This window comes from Aquarana catesbeiana, linkage group LG03 (genome assembly GCF_042186555.1).
Source record: "Aquarana catesbeiana isolate 2022-GZ linkage group LG03, ASM4218655v1, whole genome shotgun sequence".
NCBI lineage: Eukaryota > Metazoa > Chordata > Amphibia > Anura > Ranidae > Aquarana > Aquarana catesbeiana.
In genome coordinates, this window is record NC_133326.1 from 723,614,469 (window position 1) to 723,629,376 (window position 14,908).

General features: G+C 47.5%; 1 pseudogene; it reads left to right on the top strand.

Annotated features, from left to right (window-relative positions):
• The first annotated feature begins 9,564 nt into the window (after positions 1 to 9,564).
• Positions 9,565 to 14,546, top strand: LOC141133730 (nuclear factor 7, ovary-like; annotated as a pseudogene).
• Positions 14,547 to 14,908: the final 362 nt, after the last annotated feature.

Sequence of the window (14,908 nt, forward strand, 5' to 3'; positions counted from 1 at the left end):
CTCAGACTCTATATAACCACACCACTATTCAAGGTTATGTAGCCATGTCCACCTTTCACTAGGGATGGGCCGAACACTCCCCCGGTTTGGTTCGCACCAAAACACCTCGAACAGGCAAAAAGTTCTAGCGAACATGCAAAGCCTATTAAAGGCTAAAAGTGCTCTTTTTCAAGGCTTATATCCAAGTTATTTCCATAAAAAGTATATGGGGACCTGGGTCCTGCCCCAGGAGACATGTATCAATGCAAAAAAAAGTTTTTAAAAGAATTGTTTTTTTCAGGAGCAGTGATTTTAATAATGCTTAAAGTGAAACAATAAAAATAAAAAAAACCTTTAGGCTTAATTCACACTAATCTGTTTTTTGATGCAGTGTGCATTTTGCAGAAATGGAACGTGTACACATCAATGCATTTTTGTGCCTCTGCGTTTTTGGAAAGGTTTGGGGACTTTTTTTCCCGCAAAATGCAGCGTTCTGCTTGTAATAGAATTCAGTGGACCCGCATCCAAAATGCAAGTACCGTGTTTTTACCGCGATTTTACAGCAATTTTGCAGCGATTTGCGGTTTTTTAATTTCTTTTTTCTATACTGTATACAGCTGGTTGCTAAGGAGGGGGCCGATGAGTCATCAGCTGTCAGCTGGCTTCCGGCTCAATGTAAAAAAAAAAAAAAAAATGCCGGCTAAAAAAAAAATCGTGAAAAAAACAGCGTGGGATCCCCCCCCAGGTGCATACCAGGTCCTTGTGTCTAGTATGGATTTGGGGGGGACCCCATGCCAAAATTTTTTTAAAAAATGGAGTGGGGTCCCCCCAAAATCCCTTATTCGAGCATGCAGCCTGGCAGGTCAGGAAAGAGAGGGGACGAGAGATCGCCCCCCCCCTGAACCATACCAGGCCACATGCCCTCAACATGGGGGGATGGGTGCTGTGGGGCAGGGGGGGTCTGCGCCCCCCCACCCCAAAGCACCTTGCCCCCATGTTGATAGGGACAAGGGCCTCTTCCCGACAACCCTTGCCCGGTGGTTGTCAGGGTCTGCGGGCGGGGGTCTTAACGGAATCTGGAAGCCCCCTTTAACAAGGGGTTCCCCAGATCCTGCCCCCCATGTGAAAGAGTATGGGGTACATTGTACCCCTACCCATTCACTAAAAAAAAGTAGTGTAGTGTTAAAACATACAGTAGACAGTTTTTGACAAGTCTTTTATTAAAAATCTTCATCTTCTTCTCCAGTTCTTCCTCCAATCTTCCTCCATCTCCTCCCGCATCTTCATCCTCCGGTCTTCTCCTTCTCCCCTGCTTCTTCTTCCACTCTTCTTCTGTCTTCTTTGTCCGGTGTTCTTCATCCTCTGTCGCCGCTCCCGCCGCCGACCCTTCTCCGCTGCTGCGTCCTGCTGATCTGTCGGCGCTGATGTCCTGCATTTCTTAAATAACGATGGGGGGGTGGCAATCAGATTACATCATCCGGAGGCAATGCCCCCTTGTGACGTCACGGACCCATCATGACCCGGGCTGTGATGTCATAAGGTGGCGGGGTCACCGGATGACATCACCCGGTGACCTCACCCTATGCCTATATAAGTCGTTGCCCACCGCGCACACGGCATTACAGCAGGAGAGAGCGTCGAGTCAACATCGGAAGAAGAGAAGAGGGTAGAAGACGACGGAGAAGACCGGGCAAGAGCTAGAAAAAGAGCAGGCAAAAGAGCAGAAGAACCTGGCAGAAGGCACCGGACAGCGGGAGAAGAACCGGAGAGTGCGGAGAAGAGAGTGGAGAAGTCGGATGAGAGCCCCCAGAGCTGCCTTGTCAAAGGGGCTTCCAGATTCCAAAAAGCCCCCCACCCGCAAACCCCGACAACCACCGGGCAAGGGTTGTTGGGAAAAGGCCCTTGTCCCCATCAACATGGGGGCAAGGTGCTTTGAGTTGGAGGGCGCAGAGCCCCCCTGTCCAAAAGCACCCATCCCCCCATGTTGAGGGCATGCAGCCTAGTATGGTTCAGGAGGGGGGGGCGCTCGCTCGTCCCCTCCCTTTCCTGACTTGCCGGGCTGCATGCTCGGGTAAGGGTCTGGTATGGATTTTGGGGGGACCCCCATGCCATTTTGTTTTACATTTTGGCATGGGGGTCCCCTCCGAATCCATACTAGACCCAAGGGCCTGGGATGGACCTGGGGGCCCCATGCCGTTTTTTGTCTCGACTTTTTTTTTAGCCAGCAATTCTTTCTTTCTTTTACAATGAGCGGGAAGCCCGCTGACAACTGATAACTCATAAGTTGTTGAGGACGCGGCGGCCGGCTTCCCGGCCCCCTCCTTAGCAACCAGCTATATACAGTGTAAGAAAAAAATACACAAAAGGCAAATTGAGGTAAAATTGCAATAAAAACGCGTGTCCAAAAACGCGGCAAGCACCGCAAAAAGCACTGCAGAAATGCTCAAAAGCAAAATGCATAGATGTGCATTGAGCCTTAAATATTGTGTCTGGGGATCCCCTTAGACTGCTTGTATAGTGGCGCATCTGTGCGATGTGTAGAACAGTGCCGCAGCAAAATTACATTTCTAAAGGAAAAAATGTAATTTAAACTTGCTCGCGGCTGTAATTTATTGCCGGCTCCCGGCAATATAGATGAAGAATTAATGAAAAAAACTGCATCCCCCCCCAGTCCGTATCAGGCCCACTCCATGCCAAAATTAAAAAAAAAATGTTGTGGGGTCCCCCCAAAATCAATGCCAGACCCTTATCCGAGCATGCAGCCTGGAGATCAGGATGGCGGTCGACGAGTGACCGCCCCCCCCTGAACCATACCAGGCCACATAACCTCAACATGGGGGGGTGTGTGGTTTGGGGCAAGGGGGGCTCTGCGCCCCCCACCCCAAAGCACATTGTCCCCATGTTGATGTGGATAAGTGCCTCCTACCTACAAACCTGGGCTGTGGTTGTCGGGGTCTGTGAGTGAGGGGCTTATCGGAATCTGGAAGCCCCCTTTAATAAGGGGGCCCCCAGATCCCACCCCCCATGTGAATGGATATCGGGTACATTGTACCCCTACCCATTCACCAAAAAAGTGTCAAAAAATAAAAACCACAAGAGACAGATTTTGACAATTCCTTTATTAAAAAAGAAAAAAAAGTTTCCCACGATGACGTAATCAGATGACCCCACCCCCCCCAATATCACATGATGTCAGAAGGGGACGCGGTCACTCGGTTACGTCACCGGGTGGCCCCGCCCTTGCCCATATAACAGCTGTCAAAGCCAAAAGTCAGCAGTCACCGGGAGGCGGAGCTTTTTTAAATTTTTCTACTTTAGGGGTCCGGGTTTCTGATAAGCCCCTCACCCGCAGACCCTGACAACCACTGACCAGGATTGTCGGGAAGAGGCCCTTTTCCCCATCAACATGGGAACAAGGTGCTTTGGGGGCACCACAAAGCACCATCCCCATGTTGAGGGCAAGCTGTTTTTTTTTTGAAATTTTGGCATGGAGTTCCCCTTAAAATCTATACCAGACCCAAAGGGCCAGGTATGGATTTACATAGTTACATAGTTACATAGTAGGTGAGGTTGAAAAAAGACACAAGTCCATCAAGTCCAACCTATGTGTGTGATTATGTGTCAGTATTACATTACATATCCCTGTATGTTGCGGTCATTCAGGTGCTTATCTAATAGTTTCTTGAAGCTATCAATGCTCCCTGCTGAGACCACCGCCTGTGGAAGGGAATTCCACATCCTTGCCGCTCTTACAGTAAAGAACCCTCTACGTAGTTTAAGGTTAAACCTCTTTTCTTCTAATTGTAATGAGTGGCCACGAGTCTTATTAAACTCTCTTCTGCGAAAAAGTTTTATCCCTATTGTGGGGTCACCAGTACAGTATTTGTAAATTGAAATCATATCCCCTCTCAAACGTCTCTTCTCCAGAGAGAATAAGTTCAGTGCTCGCAACCTTTCCTCATAACTAAGATCCTCCAGACCCTTTATTAGCTTTGTTGCCCTTCTTTGTACTCGCTCCATTTCCAGTACGTCCCTCCTGAGGACTGGTGCCCAGAACTGGACAGCATACTCCAGGTGCGGCCGGACCAGAGTCTTGTAGAGTGGGAGAATTATCGTTTTATCTCTGCAGTTGATCCCCCTTTTAATGCATGCCAATATTCTGTTTGCTTTATTAGCAGCAGCTTGGCATTGCATGCCATTGCTGAGCCTATCATCCACTAGGACCCCCAAGTCCTTTTCCATCCTAGATTCCCCCAGAGGTTCTCCCCCCAGTGTATAGATTGCATTCATATTTTTGCCACCCAAATGCATTATTTTACATTTTTCTACATTGAACCTCATTTGCCATGTAGTCGCCCACCCCATTAATTTGTTCAGGTCTTTTTGCAAGATTTCCACATCCTGCGGAAGTGGATTTAGGGGGGGACTCTATGCCATTTTTTTTCTTAATTCTGTGATAAGGTTCCCCTTAACAACTTCAATACACTGTATTATGTACTCTGTATGGCACTATATACCCTGCACTGTATTATATATACTACAATGACTGCACTATATACTCTGCAAAGTATTATATATATATACTACACTGACTACACTATATACTCTCCACTGTATTATATATATACTACACTGACTGCACTATATAATCTGAACTGCATTATATATACTACACGGATGACACTATATGCTCTGAACTGTATTATATATAGAGGTTGACCGATATGGGTTTTTCTCTGGCCGATGCCGATATTTAGAAATCGCGGTGGCCGATGGTCGATATGTGATGCCGATATATTAGGCCGTTTTTTTTTTTTTTCTTTCCCTTCATCTCATAGAATCTAACAGTTATGCCGCGTACACACGGTCGGACTTTTCGTCTACAAAAGTCCAACGGACGCTGACGGACTAAAGCTGGCTGGTAATCCGATCGTGTGTGGGCTTCTCCGGACTTTCAACGGACTTTTTCAGCCTCAAATCCGACGGACTTTAGATTTGGAACATGCTTCAAATCTTTCCGACGGACTCGAGTCCGGTCGAAAAATCCGCTCGTCTGTATGCTAGTCTGACGGACAAAAACCCACGCTAGGGCAGCTATTGTCTATCGGCTATCAACTTCCTTATTTTAGTCCGGTGTACGTCATCACGTAAGAATTCGACGGACTTTTGTGTGATCGTGTGTAGGCAAGTCTGTTCGTTAGAAAGTCCGCCGCAAGTCCGTTGAAAGTCTGTCGGACAGGCTGTCGGACTTTTGTAGCTGAAAAGTCCGACCGTGTGTACGCCCCATTAGACCCCTTTCACAATGGGCCGTTTTTCAGGCGCTTTGGGGCTAAAAATAGCGCCTGTAAAGTGCCTGTAAAACGGCTCCCCTGCAGTCTCAGTGTGATATCCCGAGTGCTTTCACACTGAGGCGATGCGCTGGCAGGATGTTAAAAAAAAGTCTTTGGAGAGCGGTGTATACCACCACTCCTGCCCATTGAAATGAATGCGCAACGCTGCCCAAGCGCCTGCAAAGCATTTCGGCAGCGGCGCTTCAGGGGCACATTTAACCCCTACCTCGGCTGCTAGCTGGGTTATAAGCGCCCCGCTAGCAGCCGAATAGCGCTGCTAAAATAACGGTAAAGCGCCGCTAAAACTAGCAGCGTTTTACCGTCAACGCATGCCCGCTCCAGTGTGGAAGCAACCTTAAGTGATACAGAAAATTTTTTACATTTAAACATTTATTAAACAAAACAAACCTCCAATCAGTTCTCTTGTATGTAGAATTTAGATAAAAAATAAAACAAAAAACTATATCTTAAATAGTAAATACACAAAAACAGGTAATCAAAACTTTTGGACAAAAAAAAATGGGCTAACTTTACTGCTTAGTTTTTTTTAAAATTTATTAGTGTATTTTTTTTTTTTTAAATTGCGTTTGAAAGACCGCTGCGTAAAATACCGTGTGACATAAAATATTGCAACAACCGCTATTTTATTCCCTAGGGTCTCTGCTAAAAAAAAAATATATATATATATATATAATGTTTGGGGGTTCTAAGCAGGGGCGGACTGACAACTCATGGGGCCCCCGGGCAATAGGGGCTCATGGGGCCCCCTTAGTCCCCACCCACCCACAAGCCACACCCTCACAAAGCCCCACGTATATATTGCACTGCTACATTACATGCATTGGTCACAGAATTTCTCTACTTCATGTTCAAAATAAATGTTTAAAGATGAAAGAAAAATAAACTCACTTTAACCACATACATTTACTGCAGGGCTGCGTCTCCTGTGAGCAGAATCATGTACAGGTACTTGATTCTGCACTTGCGGGTCTGCATGCTGTTTGACCTGCTGCCGCTGTGATTGGACACACCGAGAGCTAACCAGCGGGTCTGGAGGACCCCATGTCCGCCAGGCCCCGACGATCGTTTCCAACAGAGGCAGAACTGTGGTCTGCCTATGTAAACAAGTCCCCAGAGAGCCTCCCCTTACTTTAGGGTCCCCAGAGAGCCTCCCCTTACATCAGGGTCCCCAGAGAGCCTCCTCCTTACATCAGGGTCCCCAGAGAGCCTCCCCTTACATCAGGGTCCCCAGAGAGCCTCCTCCTTACATCAGGGTCCCCAGAGAGCCCCCTCCTTACATCAGGTTCCCCAGAGAGCCCCCTCCTTACATCAGGGTCCCCAGAGAGCCCCCTCCTTACATCAGGGTCCCCAGAGAGCCCCCTCCTTACATCAGGGTCCCCAGAGAGCCCCCTCCTTACATCAAGGTCCCCAGAGAGCCCCCCTTACATCAAGGTCCCCAGAGAGCCCCCCCATACATCAAGGTCTCCAGAGAGCCCCACATACATCAGGGTCCACTCCCCAGAGAGCCCCCCCATGCATCAGGGTCCCAGAGAGCCCCCCGTAGATCTGGGTCCCCAGAGAGCCCCCCATAGATCTGGGTCCCCAGAGAGCCCCCAATAGATCTGGGTCCCCAGAGAGCCCCCCCCCATACATCAGGGTCCCCAGAGAGCCTCCTCCTTACATCAGGGTCCCCAGAGAGCCCCCTCCTTACATCAGGGTCCCCAGAGAGCCCCCTCCTTACATCAGGGTCCCCAGAGAGCCCCCTCCTTACATCAGGGTCCCCAGAGAGCCCCCTCCTTACATCAAGGTCCCCAGAGAGCCCCCCTTACATCAAGGTCCCCAGAGAGCCCCCCCATACATCAGGGTCCCCAGAGAGCCCCCATACATCAGGGTCCCCAGAGAGCCCCCCCCATACATCAGGGTCCCCAGAGAGCCCCCCCATACATCAGGGTCCCCAGAGAACCCCCCATACATCAGGGTCCCCAGAGAGCCCCCCCATACATCAGGGTCCCCAGAGAGCCCCTCGTACATCAGGGTCCCTAGAGAGCCCCCCCCCCATACATCAGGGTCCCCAGAGAGCCCCCCATACATCAGGGTCCCCAGAGAGCCCCTCGTACATCAGGGTCCCCAGAGAGCCTCCCATACATCAGGGTCCCCAGAGAGCCCCCCATACATCAGGGTCCCCAGAGAGCCCCCCCATACATCAGGGTCCCCAGAGAGCCCCCCCCATACATCAGGGTCCCCAGAGAGCCCCCCCATACATCAGGGTCCCCAGAGAGCCCCCCATACATCAGGGTCCCCAGAGAGCCCCCCATACATCAGGGTCCCCAGAGAGCCCCCCCATACATCAGGGTCCCCAGAGAGCCCCTCGTACATCAGGGTCCCCAGAGAGCCCCCCCCATACATCAGGGTCCCCAGAGAGCCCCCCATACATCAGGGTCCCCAGAGATCCCCCCATACATCAGGGTCCCCAGAGAGCCCCCATACATCAGGGTCCCCAGAGATCCCCCCATACATCAGGGTCCCCAGAGAGCCCCCCATACATCAGGGTCCCCAGAGAGCCCCCCCATACATCAGGGTCCCCAGAGAGCCCCCCCCATACATCAGGGTCCCCAGAGAGCCTCCCATACATCAGGGTCCCCAGAGAGCCTCCCATACATCAGGGTCCCCAGACTTAACCCCCCCAGAGGTTCCCCTGTACCTGGCTGTGCACCTCCAACCCAAGGGGGAGGTGGGAGGTGGCGATCGGCAGTTCTATGGTGCCTGTGGATCTCACTGGGGCTTGTAGTCCTCCTTCTGATTCTGTACAGTGGATAGGGGAGGGGCCTCTGACCCGGGCAGCAGTCGGCAACAGCGCACAAGCAGAGAGTGAAACTTGTAGCTGCCCGGGTCAGAGGCCCCTCCCCTTTCCACTCTACAATCTGGAGGAGAAATACAAGTCCCCGGGAGATGCTGCGAGCACCATAGAGCTGCTGATCGCCGCCTCCCACTCCCCTCACTGCATCCCAAACTGAAAGAGGAGATGCCCGCCTCATCCCCCCGCACCCCCACCCCCCCCCCCGCGGCAGTCGGCAGAACGGCTCCACCGCAGCACGCCCAGCAGCATACCCCTAGATCCGACGAGCATGTCTCCCGGGCCCCCTACTGGCTGCGGGCCCTCGGTCGGCGTCCGATCGACCGAATGGTCAGTCCGCCCCTGGTTCTAAGTGATTTTCCAGCAGAAAATACAGGATTTTTACTTGTAAGCAACAAATGTCAGAAAAGATTTAGTCTTTAAATGGTTAAACTGAGAGCTTCTACACAGGGAGTTCAGTCCATTCATAAGTGTAAACATTTCAGGTTCTTTTTATCAGATTTGGCAGGCTGCCCAGAGGAGGAGAAGTCAGAAGATTTCAGGCAACTTGTAAATGACTTCTGTTACAGAAGTCATTTACAAGTCGCGCTGAAGTTATATCGGCCGATGCAGATTAAGTAAAAACACCCAATATCGGCCGATATATCGGTCGACCTCTAATTATATATACTACACTAACTGCACTATATACTCTGAACTGTATTATATATACTACACTGACTGCACTTTATACTCTGAATTGTATTATATATATTACACTGACTGACAGCACACTACACTAACTACCTGCCTAATCTCCATTCATTCACTATATATGGCTGCCATGTAAGCAACAGCCTTATATAGTGTGGGGCGTGGACTTAGCCCCTGAGCCATGATTGGCCAAAGGCACCCTGCCTTTGGCCAATTATGGCTCTCGCAGCACATTGCACTGTGATTGGCCAAAGCACAAAGCATACAGGTCAGGTGCATGCTTTGGCCAACTGACAGCTGTCAATGCACTGCGATCTCGCAGTGCATTATGGGGCGTTCTGCGGAGGACGAACTTGCCGCAAGCGTCCCATATGTTCATTTGTTCTACGAACAAATGAACACCTGATGTTCGAGTTGAACTTACGTTCGACTCGAACATCGGGACCATCCCTACCTTTCACCTAAGTGCACTTAATGTGCCTTGTTGAAGAATCTCACCCATCTTTCTGTATTTCTCTCCCTTCTAAAGTTGGGAGGTATAATTATCTATACTACTGCAAGAAAAACCTCCCTCTTCTGTACTCTGATCCCTGTGTCCTCTATTACTCATCCAGCCCAGCCTCAATCTTTGTGTAGAAGAATGTGACCCTCCCAACTGAATTCGTCCTCATCCTCAAATACTTTCACTTCTCCTTTCTGCTGTCAGCAATGGCGTCTGCTAATCTGATAGCCGAGCTGGAATGTTCCATCTGTCTGCAGATTTATACAGATCCTGTAATCCTGAGATGTGGACACAACTTCTGCCGGGTCTGTATTGATCGTGTGCTGGATACACAGGAGGGGTCTGGAGAATTTTACTGTCCTGAATGTAGAAAGAAGTTTACGGATCGGCCTGCATTGCACAGGAACATAACACTACGTAATATAGCAAAGACTTTCCTGTCTCCTCAGCCAGATCAGGAGTCTGGGGTCTTCTGTACTTACTGTGTGGACTCTCCTGTACCTGCTGTTAGATCCTGTCTGCTCTGTGAGGTTTCTTTGTGTGATAAACACCTGAGAGTCCACAAAAAGTCCCCAGAACACATCTTATGTGACCCCACCTTGTCCATGGAGAGCAGGAAATGCTCCGTCCATAAGAAGATCCTGGAGTATTACTGCACTGAGGATGAGACCTGTATCTGTATGTCTTGTTGTATGATTGGAAAACATAAAGGACATGAGATGGAGTCACTGGATGAGGCTTCTGAGAAGAAGAAGGAGACACTGAGGAATGTTCTGCAGAACCTTCTGATAAAGAGAGAGGAGACGGAGGAAAGAGTCCAGAGTCTGCAGGAACACAGGAGGAAAGTAGAAGAAGAAGCAGCTGGTGACACCGAGAGAGTCACTGCCCTGTTTATAGATCTCAGGAGACGTCTGGAAGACCTGGAGAAGAGAGTCCTGAGGGAAATCTCCGGAAGGGCAGAGCGGATCTCCATCTTCATCCAGGATCTGGAAATAAAGAAGGAGGAGCTGTCCTGGATGATACGTCACATTGAGGAGCTGTGTAACATGACGGATCCACTGACTGTCTTACAGGAATCAGACACAGGTGACTTGTGTGATACTGAGGATGGAGATAATGAGGACAGAAAGAGACATGAGAAACTCCTCCATGATGGAGGGGGTCTGGATGTGGCGGGGGTCTTACACAAAGGTTTATCTAAAATAACTAATGTAAATGTATACTTCTATATGCAGGAAGCTGCTGACATATTACTGGATGTAAACACAGTTCATAAAAATATACATATATCAGATGACAGGAAAACTGTATACTGGTCAGATGTAGACCAGAATCGTCCAGTAACACCAGAGAGATTTCAGGATGATCCTCAGGTGATGAGCAGTCGGAGTTTCTCCTCAGGGAGACATTACTGGGAAGTGGATGTCGGGGGGTCAAGGAGCTGGAGAGTCGGGATGTGTTACCCCAGTATAGAAAGGAAAGGAAAGGAGTCAAAGAATGGATATAATGAAAAGTCCTGGGGTTTGGTTAGGAATGTTGATCAGTATTCAGTGGTACATGACAAAAAAAGGATCCCTTTACCCGCCAATATTTCCACTGACATAGTCAGGATATATCTGGATTATGAGGCCGGGCAGATCTCCTTTTATGCCATGTGTGTTCTGAACCAACACCTCCACACCTTCACCACCACCTTCACTGAGCCCCTCCATGCTGTGTTATGTGTATGGGATAGCTGTATAAAGATATGTGGGGGGGAAACAGGAAATGTGAGAGTCTGATGACATCACAGGGATGGGTGGTGGGATTGGTGGAAAAATCAATAAATAGGATATAGCAGTGGGTGGGGCTTAAGTCTTTGGTCTGTTTTTTTCCACTATAAATAAACGTAAGTGAGCTTTGCCCCTCTTTTTTGTTACATTTGAATGGAGTGGAAAAAAAATAGAACCCTGGCCAGTTTTTCTACTTCCAGGTCTCTGTTAGAAATTCTACCATGCACTTCCTGTCCTGATGACAATGTTTTTCCAGACAGGAAGTGGGGTGGGTTCTCTAAAAGCAGCACAGACAGAAAAAAATACATTTCTTTAGTAGAGTAGAGGATAGCTAAAACCTCTGTCGCAATTATCTTTCTTGCTGTCCTTTTTGCAAATATTAACTCACATACTCTTGTTGTCGGTGTCACTGTTAGCAGCAATGATATGTATATTGCTGTGCAGCATGTTCCCCAGTCTCACCCTCTTCAACTTTCCCACCAGACAGCACCATACTCTACAGAGACATTACATTTGTTAGGCTGGTAATATGTAAAATACATGGTAGGCCAAAGAGGGTGAGACCTTGTAACAGGGTGTTAGGCTCCCTTTAGGGGAAGACCCCATATTTAATTGCTAAGTAACAAGCATGTTATGCTTGGTCCCCTTAGATAGGATTCAAAAGGATATAAATAGACAGATGGGTATAAATAATCTATACAAGGTGTTTTATTCTCATTTTACTGTTAGAGTTGTAAGAATTGTGGATTTAAGTATTTAAGTACGGTTGCCGAGTTTACCATGCTATAGGTTGAAATGATTTTGTAATGTTTTGGGTATCAGGTGTTCAGTTAGCCAGTGCAGTTGCACAAGGACATACCATACTGTATAATATGGGGGGGGGGGCTTAACAGAGTGTTAGTTTAGGGGTGTTAGTCCCTGCCTTTTAGTTTAGACATGTCATTCTGTGTCCTCTTTAGTAGTATATAAATAGGGAGATGGGTGGAGCCTCGAAGGAGAGTTTTGACAGCGGAGAGGAGTCCCCCATTGCAATGGGTTAGAATTGGATTCCACATCCCTGTGTGTGTCCTATTTGGGAAGAAGATGCCTTGCTTTTGGGAATAGGAACTAGTTGGGAGAATCAGGAGACTAATTGCCTTTACGAGACAGCTTAGTAATAATCTCTATACAGCAGGACTAAGTGAGAACCTGAGCCACCCAGAGAGGAGGAAGTTGATTGTTGCGTTGGATGTGCCTTGTTAAGCCGATATGTTGGAGGATCTTCACTTTAATCTTGGATTGAGTAAAGTCTTCTAAAGTTTCTATGTGGGGGTTGGTGAGTGAAGAGAGAATGGTGCTTGGCACAATAGCAGGCTTACTCTGTACAACGAGGGGTGGTGTGCCCAGTGTCTGCCCTGACCTAGGAAAAGATGAGTGCTGGGTTTTCCATTCACAGGTTATGTCTGGGTAACTTGGGGCTTAGGTTCCTTGTGACCAGGGATGAGCTCAAGCTGAAGTCAGTTTGTCCTAAACCCATAGGAAACTGTCACATAATAGCTGGCCAATGGCCCAATCAGCTACAGCCAGGACATTTTCCTTCCTTGCAGCCACACATAGCAAAGGGGTGGGGAGGCTGGTGACATCATTGACTTAATTTGGCCAGATTTGTCAATGGCATGGTCCAAATATGGCTATGTGGCTATATTAGCTCAATAAAGTCAACAGTATCCCTGACTCTTTATTATGTGGTCCTTCAGGGCATTCTATCATGTGATAGTTTTCCGCAGGTTCAGGCTGACATGTGTTCTTCTCCAACCTTAGCTCATCCCTACCTGTGATGAGTCTAAAAGGAACCAGAGGAAGCCAGCCTGTGGACTATGTGACCTTGTCCTGGCAGAAGGAGCTCCCTATGTTATTAGAAGAAGTCGTTACAAGTCGAGGTCTCCAGCCACTTGTAATTTAGAATAGTCCTAAAGTCCCTGGAAGTGTGATTGCTAATCTTTGACCTATGGTATTAAGGCCCTACACTTTTTTAAAAATTGGGGAACACACTGAACAGCATCATACATCAAAGTGCTGCTAACAGTCACAACACCTGATCGGTTGCTGAAAAAATTAGATGTATTATTAATAAAGCAAGGGAGGAGAACTGTAGGGTTAACCTTTCTGTTTAACTTTATGAAAGCCTCTGAGGGAAGCTGGGGGCCCATATAGTATTTGTCACATAGCTTGGGGACCCCCACATATGTGACATTGTGTGGGGGGGCACATGTGTGTCACCTTGCTTAGGGGTCACAAATGTGCCCCAGTCCCTGGGGGGCTGAATGTATCACATTTCCAGAAAGCCTGTTGGTCTGGGGGCAGGGCAGAGTCAATGGGTTGGCAGAAGAGGCTTGGGTCCTTTAATAGGAAGGAGGTGCAAAAGGGCAATACCTGCAACCTATGCTACTATGGATAGTGAGATGGGATGGTGAAGAATTGTATAGAGTGCCGGACCTGAGACAGCGCAGAGTGTAATATGACTTATTGTCTGTGTCCGAGCTGTGATGTCATAGTAGGGGAATGGCTGCCGAGAGATCCATTGTGTAAAGTACAGATAGAGGTGTACTGTCCCTTTACGACCAAATCTATCTATCTATCTATCTATCTATCTATCTATCTATCTATCTATCTATCTATCTATCTATCTATCTATCTATCTATCTATCTATCTATCTATGATTAGAATTTGTAGACAGTCTCATTCCTTATTATTGATACATTTACAATGAGTTTATTCTATTGATTATTTTATTGTGTGAAGAAATACAAATGAATAATAGATCTACAAATCGATAGAAAGAGATGAAAATCAATGGAAAAATCTCAGAGGAAACTAGTGAAAGACAAAATGAGATTTATCACTAATATAATGATATTACTATAATAATGTATGATTACTAGAACTGGAATGTGTCCCCATAGAATGGATCACCAATAGAATTCTATTGGATCACTTTTATAATGGATCCTAATATAATGTGTCCCCATAGAATGGATCACCAATAGAATTCTATGGGATCACTTTTATAATGTATCAATGTGATGGTGTATCTTATAATCACTAGAAGTGGTGATGGGAGGAGAATTAGGAAAGGAGATGGTAATGTGAATAAAGTTTTTCTCTATTGTACATGTGCACACCTCCCAACTTTTTGTGATGAGAACGAGGGACACCTATTAGTAAAAGTGTGTAGGCATAGGACACACTCCCCCACCCTGTCATGCCCCTTTAAAGATGAATTATACAAAAAAAAAAATAGCTAAACCCACTACTATTCTTTTTATATTGGCTTTTGAAATTTACAAATGTAGCAATTTAGAAATTGGATGAAAGGTTTAGCACTGGGAAACACTTTTTGAAAGACAAAAAGTGCATTTTATATACAACTATATAGATCAGATCAAAATGGGGGACAAATGGGGGGGGGCAGAGGGACTTTGTTCTCAATGAGGGACAGTCCCTCAAAATCAGGGATAGTTGGGAGCTATACATGTAAAGTGTTGGTGATATAACACAGAAATCTTGAAATGAAGATTTATTAATGAATGCAGGTGTCTATGCTAATGGATCATTGTTGGGGGTGTTGGGGTGTCAGTGAATGGGGGTGCAGGTGTCTGTGCTGATGGATCAGTGTGGGGGGTGTTGGGCTGTCAGTGAATGGGGGTGCAGGTGTCTGTGCTGATGGATCAGTGTGGGGGTGTTGGGGTGTCAGTGAATGGGGGTGCAGATGTCTGCATTGATGGATCAGCGTGGAGG